Raw genomic sequence first — 11,000 nt, 5'->3', positions numbered from 1 at the left:
GCTTCAACAGCTGCTTGGCCTACACATACACAAAATACCAAAGTAATTAACACAAGCAGAGTGTAAAGTACATGTATACATTTATTTTAATTGATAGTAATATATTTTAATACCTGATTGCTTGTGACCAAATATAAGATCAATCCAGAGATGTAAATTTGAGGACACATACTCTGACTCCAAGCCTGGAGTGAAAGAAGTACATAAGTGCAAAAATATAAACGACAAATAAAAAAAAAAAGAATCCACCGAACCGGATTCGAACCAGTGACCTATGGATGTCAGCAATACCACTACAGTCCACCGCTCTACCAACTGAGCTATCGGTGGATTCACTTACTGAGGCTATCAAAACACATTATCATCCTTGTAATACACACAGCCTGAAATACAAGAACAACTAACTACCTGGTTATGAATACGAACAAAATCATGAGCGTTCTCCGCCCATGGAGGTAGCATAACCTCATTAACTACTCTAGTTTCTCCCTCAGGTAGTTCTACTCCATTTCATCATGTTCATCATAACGAGGAGAAAACTATGATTTGATAATCAGAATGAGAATAGAGCATAATTGTTTGGCTTACTTTGTTGTCATTTTGAAACATCTCTGGTAAGAAAAACAGCTCTGGTATAAGTTCCTATAGGAACCACGAACAACTTAATTAAGTCCATTAAAAATGTACTGTTCAATATGACAAATGTTACCATTATTATTCACTAGTTTTCTTTACTATTAACTTCTTATGGCTCACCTTTACATCTGAAGAGTCAAGTTGACAATTATTTCCAAGCTCTAGCTATTGAAGAAAACAATCTACTACCATGATCAAAGAAACCATCATGAAGTTCAACATGAAGACTGGTAAATGGCTCCTAGTAGAGAGAAAAAAACAGTGACTCCATAGTCTCTTAAAAATAGTTGTTCTTAATGCTGTCTTCTTCAAGAGAACACATTAATTGTAATTTTATAGTCAATAGGTATTCATAGTTTCAAGTGAAACCAAACTAAATGACTAGCTTTTCATAGTAAGGATCACTAGAGGGGTGTCCTATTTACCACAATGTATATTTCTATTTCTGAGTAAAATATATAATCATGTATTAAAAGGATATGAATTTATATACACCACAATGTCATAAGTATTAGTACAATACATATATAAATTCTACCACCTGTAATATTTTAGTACAGAGGCATGCTAATGTAGTAATATCTCTTACCACTCTGACTAGCCAATGTACAACAAATGCCATGTGTGGAATAGTGAGTGCCATAATGAAATGGTGGTATAGTATCACTTTCCCATAACTCATAGCGCTCCTCATATTGGGCTAACGGTTTGGATTGAGTGTTCCAATAGGCTATAGGACAAATGGAAGGTATTTGCCTAATATATTAACAATGGATACATATAGATACATTAAATTTAAACACCCACCATCCATCCATCTATCTACCCATCCTTAATCCATCCATCTATTCATTGGTCCCTTCATTCAATTGTCCTAGTTACTTAGATAAATCTCTATAAATTGATGGATCTTTTAAAATCTATGGTTTTTGAAGTGTAGTCTTAATAATCCAAGGGAATACTGGATACTGACTAAGATTATTGAAGGAACGACCTATATTAGTAGAAAGCTGATAATAACAGTGGTGATGGATTGAATAACTAAGGATGTTTTTAATATAATCAATACCTTTGTAATACCTATTAAAAGAATTAATCAGTATAATTAATGTGAATAGCTTTGCGGATTATGCTGTTCAGCATATTTACAGTAACCTTTTGGCGGGTAAAAAGCATGTGACCAAAAAAGAATATTCTAGAACAATATCTTCACGGGAATAAAAGGATATGTTGAAGGAACAGAACTCATATTTTCAAGATAAGAATTAACCATGGCTGTTCCTAAAGGTGTCTACCAACCTCCTCCTATTCTAATAAAACCAGAAACTTGTCCAGTAAAAAAACAGTACAAAAACCAGATGATGCCTTTCTTGTCTTATTTGACTTGGAAACCACTTCTCTTGAAAAAGATGCTGACATCTGCCATATTGCAGCCATGCCACTGTCAGACAAGAAAATATGGGAAAAATTTCTTTTACCTCGTGAAAACATTCATCCAAGAGCATTTGAAATCAATGACCTTTCTGTTGAAGAGGATTACAAAGGAAATCACAGTTTGTTAAAAGGAGGCAAGAAAGTCGAAGCAACTTCTTACAAAGAAGGTATGAAACAATTTTATCAATCGTCAATCAACTTTCTGAGCAAGTTTCTAGAAACAATCCAAATGCAAAGATAATTCTAGTAGCACATAATGCATTCAATTTTGATGCTCGAGTTCTTATTTATCTCTTGCCAGCACTACAATAAAATTAACATCATGGATAGACAAAAAATATAGGCTTTGCAGATAGCCTGTCAATTCTTCAGGAAATGCGCCGTGAAGGCGAGCCTCTGTTGATGAGTCAGGAAGGGGACAAAAAAGAAATCTCTTAGTCTATCAAATTTGACAGATAGTCTATTTACAGAATGCTATACAGCACATGATGCTGTAGAAGATGTTCAAGGATTGTACAAGTTTCTCTTTGAAGGTGAACTGCAGGTGACAACTGAACGTATCCTTTCTCATTCGTGTACAGTCAAATCTTTCATCCAGAAAATGAATTTTGAGATTAAAGCTAGCAAGCGAATGCGAACATTTGTGGGAAATCTAACTCCATCTGGTGAATATCGACACAAAGACAAAACAAATAACAAACCAAATGGCTCGTAAAAATTGCTGAAAGTGGCTTGACCTATGAAGATATTACAGAGGTATACGAGAAGGAAGGAGAAGAAGGATTGGAGAGAGTGTTAAAAGAAGAGAGAGAAGATGGCAAACCACGTGTTACTAAAGATAAACGAGTTATCAACACAGTCATCAATCATTTCAAAAGATAGCCGAAGAATCTGATGACAATTTTACGCTTTTTTTCTAATAAATTCATAAACAATGTTTCCTTATTAAAAACAATTATATATAGTTTTCCAATCATTTTTGATTGTTATAGAAACTTTAAAAACAATTCATTTACTAAGAAACTATTAATGATTGGTCAGATCAACAGATACACAAATCACCACCAAAGGGTTTTTGACTTTCCTATTAAACACTGGTAGTGAGTGATCTTTTATATAAATCATGAGCTTTTCCCTCAGAGCAAATCCTGAGGGCTTCTGAGGTGAATAATTTACATATTCTTTTTAAGCTGTAACAACATTCATTATCAATTTAAAAGTAAAGAATAAAAATGTCATCCGATATCGATTTGTATTAACTATGACAACAGAATATAAAGTTATGATTACAAGCATTGATATGGTCTGAGGTCACTCCTTTTTATTTCTTTCCATAAGTGTATGTATTAGTAGGTACGCTTATACAAACAATTCTATCATAACAAGAAGCTAGAAACGGTTCAGTATGATCTGCTGATTATGCAAACACACCCATCAAAACTGGTCTTTTAAACTTGTAACAACTTGTTCAACAAACCTGTTTTGGAGCATGTAATAACTTTAATAGGAAGTATATTCATACTACTAATATTTCAGCTGTGTAAAGGAGAAAAGAGATATCATGGCTACAGCTATTGATAAATATCAACCTCCTCCTATTCTGACTAAACCAGAACTTGTCAAGGTAACACTAAAACAACCTGACAACATCATCCTTGTATTGTTTGCATTGGAAACAACTTCCCTTGATATTGATGCTGATATTTCTCAAATAGCAGTCTTGCCTGTGTCAAATCCTACCAAACATTTGGACATGTTACACTTTGCCTCGTGAGAGTGTTCAGGCCAAAGCAACCGAAAAAAATGGAAAGAAAATTGAGTCTCTCCCCTATGAAGAAGGGATCAAATCATTTTATCAATATCTTTGTCAACTAGCTGAACAAACTTCTAAAGAATACTCTAACACTATCATACTTTTAGTAGGTCATGAAGCCATAAGCTTTAGTGCTCGAGTTCTTCTTAATGCTTTTATCAGTGTTGGGATCGATGTTAAGACATTGGAAAATATTGTAGGTTTTGCTGACAGCTTCTTACTTCTTCATGAATTGCGCCGCATAGGTGACCCCATCTTGAGTGGTGAAAAAGGAGAATCCCTCATTTTGTCAAATTTACATTATGCTTTATTTGGAGAATACTATCCAGGATATAACAAAGACCACTATTCAGGAAAAATGATGAGGACTGCTACATAGTATACGATGAAGATTGTTTTATAGTAGAAGATAATCATACAAACAATGCATAAGCCCCTCCTAAAAGATGCAGTTAATGACGTCAAAGCAATGTACAACGTTCTTTTAAAAGTAGACTCAAAATTACCAAAGAACACTTCCTTTCTCATTCATGTACTGTGACTTCTTTGACTGAAATAATTGAATTCGACAAAGGAAACGCTATTGTAAAAGATCATTTGAAGGAAGTTTAGCTCTATCAAGTAGTAGTGATGTTGTCGTTCTGTTTGACTTAGAAACAACTGGATTACTAGAACGATGATCCTGATATCTGTCAAATAGCAGCATGGGCAATGGAAGAACCAGAGGTGTGGTCAACAAGTATCTTATCCCACAAAAGAAACATCAATGATGGCGCTTCAAGAATAAACAAATTAAAAGTTGAGAAAGATAGACAAGGCAAGGATATATTGACAAAATATGGCATACCAGTTAAAGCTGAACAGTACGAAGCAGGTATATATCAATTTTATCAACATCTTCATGAGCTTAGGAAACAAACTAATCCCAATTCGCGCATTATTTTAATTGCTCATAATGGGAAGAAATTTGACGTCCCAGTACTTCTCAAGCTCTGAAAAAAATAAATGTGACTCGAGAACATTTAACAAAATTAAATATCTTTTTCGCAGATAGCCTCTCATTAATTGAGAAAATAGAGAAAGAGAATCCATTAGTTTTCATGAATATTGAAGAAACAGATAGCCTAGAAGAAACCAAAAGTTAGCAAAGCGCTATCTTCTCTCTACAAGAGGTTTTTGGTGAGAATTATTCAGCTCATGATGCTATTGAAGATGTTAAAGCAATTGAGACAAGTTATATTTGAGTCACCATTAGGTGTTACTAAGGAAACCATTTATAACAATACATTTTCAGCTTTTGAAAGTTTGAAGAGAATACAATGACTTTATTGTCTATAAATGATTATATTAACCAATGCTAATTAGATTAGCTTTATTTCTGTGTATTGTTATATTATGTATAAAATCATAATGTAGTTAAATATATTAATATATACAATGGCTCTTATCAGTGGTTGATTGACCACTTCTTTTCCTATAAAATTGGCAGGCACTATCACTGATGGGTCTCTTTGGTGTAAACTATAGTCTTCCTTCACAATGCTAATTGTTATATTATATATAAAATCATACTGCAGTTAAATACACTCATGGTATACATACACACATATATATGTGTTATATATATATATATATATATATATATAATATATATATATATATATATATATTAGATGTCCACAACTAAGAAAGCATACTTTTCTTAATATAAACACTGGGGAAATTAGCCACCTTATCAGAATCATTAAGACATTTAGTGAAATATTTTAACAATGAAAGTCATATGAGAAAAAAATGGTAAGAAAGTTGAGTCTCTTCCCTATGAAGAAGGGATAAAATCATTTTATCAATATCTTTGTCAAACTAGCTGAACAAACTTCTAAAGAATATTTTAACACTATCATACTTTTAGTAGGTCACAAAGCCATAAGCTTTAGTGCTCGAGTTCTTGTTAATGCTTTTTATCAGTGTTGGGATCGATGTGAAGACATTGGAGAATATTATAGTTTCGCTGACAGCCTCTCACTTCTTCACGAATTGCGTCGCATAGGTGACCCCATCTTGAGTGGTGAAAAAGGAGAATCCCTTGCTTTGTCAAATTTACATTATGCTTTATTAGGAGAATACTATCCAGGATATAACAAAGACTACTATTCAGGAAACCATGAAAAAATGTATCCATTAAAAGATGAAGGTAGCTATTCAATGCACTGTTTTCAAGGACAAAGAGAGGACTATCAACCAGAAAAAGATGAGGACTGCGTATATTGTATTTGACAATGATTGTTATATTGTATTTGACGAGGACTGCTACATAGTGTATGATGATGATACTTTTATAGTAGATGATATTCATACAACCAATGTATAAGCCCTCATAAAAGATGCAGTTAATGACGTCAAGCATTATATAAACATTCTCTTAAAAGTAGACTCAAAATGACTAAAAGAACATTTCCTTTCTCATTCGTTCGTACTGTGACTTTTTCAACTGAAAGAATTGAATTTGACAAAGAAAGTGCTAAACGTAAAAGATCATTTGAAAGAAGTTTAGCTCCATTGCCATATTATTCTACACCCCAAGGACAAAGATAGACAGGTCACCAGACATATAACTTGTAAAATGGCAGAGAGTGGTTGGGTATACCAAGATCTAGTGGAAGTATATGAGAAAAAAGGAGAAGAAGGTTTAGTGGGAGTGTTAAAAAGAAAGACTGGAGAAATGGCAAACTACGTGTTACTAAAGATAGAAGAATCATTAAACACTATTTTCAATCATTTCAAACATAAAAAAACACAGAAACTTAGAAGAGCAACAAATGATGACAAGTTAAAAGATGAAAGTGACTTGTGAGATGATCTTTGATATGTTCACTATTAACAATGCATTTATTATTAATTTTAAAGAAGATTTTTTTACTCATTTAAATTAATACAATATAATGAGACTCAGTGACAATAAAAGGGAACCAATGTGTCCCATGTAACACTGCATACAGTGATATCTGTACAAAACCAATGGGATCTTATTTAATTGCATGTGAATACTACATATTACGTTATGTTTTTTGACATAGTCAGCTAAAGTCAAAAGGAGTCTGGTTCCTTAGGATAGGTTTATAGTATCTGTTGTCATTGGATATTATTATTGAATGCTTTTAATGTAAATATTACACCTAAAATTAATAAGGTATTTTAATAACTATGTTGTAGCTTACATGAAGTAGATTACTATTGAATCTAGAGCTTATGTGAACAAATAACTGTCTAAAATTGTTGGTATGTTTGTACTATTACTAAACATTAAATTTAATTATACAATGATTGATTTACAGAAGTTTGGGTTGGATTCCATAGTAATCACCAAATTAGCTACAAAAGTAATTGTTAAAATAAAAAGAGTTAATTTTTACATTGTATGGTTACTTGACCACTAATAAGATACCAATGGGTGTTCTATATAACACCCATTGGTAATCTATCTTATCAGTGGCCATATATCACTCCTTACTTCCTATGAATAACTGTCAGGAATGCAGTTTGAGGGGTTAAAATCGGTACTCAAAATAAGAGTGTTATTAAATCAGAGTGACATTTATCAAGGACGTGTAAGTAAGGTTTCATTCTAACTCTTAACTAGAACAACAATCTCTTGAGAACAATTAAACTTGGTTTGTAACTGTAAACTTCAAGTTTAAGTGAACTGAGCCTAGTTAAAAAAAGGTAAGAATTGTCTTAGTAAGTAATAAAGCTTTTAAGTCTAACATTTATTTATGGTGAATTCCCTTCATTCAGACAATCACTGGGTAGCTATGGCAACAAGCACTGGCAAAATCATTCCATCAAATATTAGTGATGTTGTCGTTCTGTTCGACTTAGAAACAACCTGGATTACTAAAAGATGATCCTGATATCTGTCAAATAGCAGCATGGACAATGGGAGAACCAGAGGTGTGGTCAAAGTATCTTATCCCACCAAAAGAACATTGATGATGATGCTTCTAGAATCAAACAATCTAAAAGTTGAGAAAGATAAAACAAGGCAAGGATATATTGACAAAATATGGCAAAAACCAGTTAAAGCTGAGCAGTACGAAGCAGGTATATATCAATTCTATCAACATCTTCATGAGCTTAGGAAAAAACTAATCCCAATTCGCGCATTATTTTTAATTGCTCATAATGCAAGAAATTTGATGTCCCGTACTTCTCAATGCTCTTGAAAAAATAAATGTCACTAGAGACATTTAACAAAATTAAATATTTTGTTTCGCAGATAGCTTCCTCATAATTAAGAAAATAGAGAAAGAGAATCCATTGGTTTTCTTGAATATTGAAGAAACAGATAGCCCTAGAAAGCAACCAAAAGTTAGTAAAGCACTATCTTCTCTCTACAAGAGGTTTTTGGTAAGGATTTTTTCAGCTCATGATGCTATGAAGATGTTAAAGCGATTGAAACAAGTCCTGTTTGAATCACCCTTATGTGTTACTAGGAAACCATTTGTAACAATACATTTCAGCTTTTGATGCTTAAAAGAGAATACAATGACTTCATTATCTATAAATGATTGTATTAACGATTCTAATTAGATTAGCTTTATTTTCTGTGTACTTACTATTTATGTATAAAATCATACTGTAGTTAAATATATTCATATATATTTAACTCTTTATATATATATATATATATGATATATATATATAATATATATATATAATATATATATATATATAATACATACATACATACATATATATATATATATATATATATATATAGATATATATATATTAGATGCTGAGGAATTAGCCACCTTTATTAGATATTTTGGTAAAAAATTTTAGGATACAAACTAAACATTAATTTTAACTATAAACACTAACTACATATCAAGTCCTGATAATATAAGGAAAATTTAATCTTGTACTTCCTACTACCTATAACAAATAATTAGTCTTACAAAAACACATGAAGCATTTGCCAAGCTACTTACAACAAACAAATTTGACAATACCATATTAAGACTTGTAGTGCTTCTTTGAAACAAACTCACTAAAACTAAACTGAAATTAAAATAATCTTCAAACCAATACTGAAACTAAACCAGGAACTAAACCTTTTTACAAATGTATACTAAAATTAAACTAAAACTATAAGGTTTTATCAAAAAGAACTCTATGTTATACTCAATATTCAGTGAAAATGTATACTAATCACAGAAATACACACTGGTACACCTGGCTCTTATCAGTGGTTTACTGACCACTCCTTTTCCTTTGAATTTGGCAAGCACTATCATTTGATGGTGGCTTTATGTAAATCAGTCTTGTTTTAAAATCTATAGTGGTTCAATGCTAGGAGAAACTAGAGTGCCATATAAGCTACTGATATAGCTACCAATGAATTGGCTATAACTATGAATAAATATAAATTAAACCTTTTTCTATTCTAACTAAACCTGACCAACTAATTATAATAACAGAGTTTACAAAAAAACAGATTCAGGAAGAACTATTTTTTTGCGCCAAAAATCACTAAAAAACCCCTAAACATATACAATTGTCAAAAGTGGCATATTCTTCACATATCACCCCAACACATTTTCATAGTAATAGTCCATAAACCATCAAGTTCAAACTTCCTGATAAGCTGATTAGGGATATGACCAAAATTGACTCAATTTTTACAGGTACTTATGGTGTGAATAAAACCTGAACTAGCTCCGTAATAGTACACAATCAGAAGAATGACATCTTCTTTGTACTATTGATCAGGAAACCACCTTCACAATGTATGATTCTGAGATTACCAAAAACAACAGCTTTATCTCTGTACAGAAAAGTTAGGACATGTTTTATCTTACCTCGTGAAAAGAAGTTTAGGTTGGATTCCATAGCAATCCATCATTTAGTTACAAAGTAATTGTTAAAATAAAGAATTAATTGTTCATTGTATGGTACTTGACCACTAATAAGATACCAATAGGTGTTCTATATAACACCCATTGGTTAATCTATCTCAGTGGCCGTATAACCACTCCTTGCTTCCTATGAATAAACTGTCAGGGCAGTGTTTTTGAAAATCGGTACTCAACAATAAGGGTGTTATTAATCAGAGTGACGTTATCAAGGACGTGTAAGTAAGGTTCATTCTAACCCTTAACTAGAATAACAATCTCTTGAGAACAATAATCTTTGTTGTTACCATAAACTTCAAATTTAAATGAGTGAACCTAGTTAAAATAAGGTAAGAATGTGCTGAATAAGTAATAAAAACTTTTAAACTTGTAAGTTAACATTTATTTATGGTGAATTTCCTTTGTTCAGACAACTAATGTGTAGCTATGGCAACAAGTACTGGCAAAAAGACTCATCAAGTAGTAGTGATGTTGTTGTTCTGTTTGACTTAGAAAACACAATGGATTACTAGAAGATGATCCTGATATCTGTCAAGTAGCAGCCTGGGCAATGGGGGAACCAGAGCATGGAGTGGTCAAAGTATCTTATCCCACCAAAACGAACATCAATGATGGCGCTTCAAGTGTCAAACAATTGAAACTCGAGAAAGAAAGATGAACAAGGCCAAAACATACTGACAAAATGTGGCAAGCCAGTCTGTGCTGAGCAGTACGAAGGGGTTTGAACCTTTTTTATCAATTATCTTACTGAATGAGAAAGAAATATGTCAAGCTGACCCCACTTCATCGTATTATTTTAACAGCTCATTATGGGAAGGAATTTGATTCCAAAATACTCTCAATGCCTTTTCCAAAATAAATGTGGACTCGGGATGGGAAATTAATGAAATTAAATATTGTTTTCGCTGATAGTCCCTCCTCATTATCAAAGACATTCAGAAAGAAAAAGCCATACACTTTTTTGCCAAAGGAAGAAACAGATGAATCAGCAAAACGACAAAAAGGTTTCTGCATCATTACTTTTCTCTACGAAGAGGTTTTTTCATGAGACTATTCAGCTCATGATGCTGTTGAAGATGTTCAAAGCAATGACACGAGTTTTTTGAGTCTCAATGGGTATTTACGAAAGCAAACATTTGCCAATAATACATTTACAGTTGATAAGTTTAAGAATATGTTTCAGTAGTACCATCTACAAA

General features: G+C 32.5%; 1 non-coding gene across 1 annotated transcript; it reads right to left on the bottom strand.

The window, feature by feature from the left end:
- Positions 1-244: 244 nt before the first annotated feature.
- On the bottom strand, positions 245-330 carry Trnay-gua. Its single transcript is given in 2 exon segments — positions 245-280; positions 294-330. It is a non-coding gene; the product is annotated as a tRNA-Tyr (tRNA).
- Positions 331-11,000: the final 10,670 nt, after the last annotated feature.

Source organism: Gigantopelta aegis, unplaced genomic scaffold, assembly GCF_016097555.1.
Source record: "Gigantopelta aegis isolate Gae_Host unplaced genomic scaffold, Gae_host_genome ctg3830_pilon_pilon, whole genome shotgun sequence".
Classification (NCBI taxonomy): Eukaryota; Metazoa; Mollusca; class Gastropoda; order Neomphalida; family Peltospiridae; genus Gigantopelta; species Gigantopelta aegis.
Note: the sequence above shows the minus strand (reverse complement) of the source record. Positions and strands in the feature narration are given on the sequence as shown.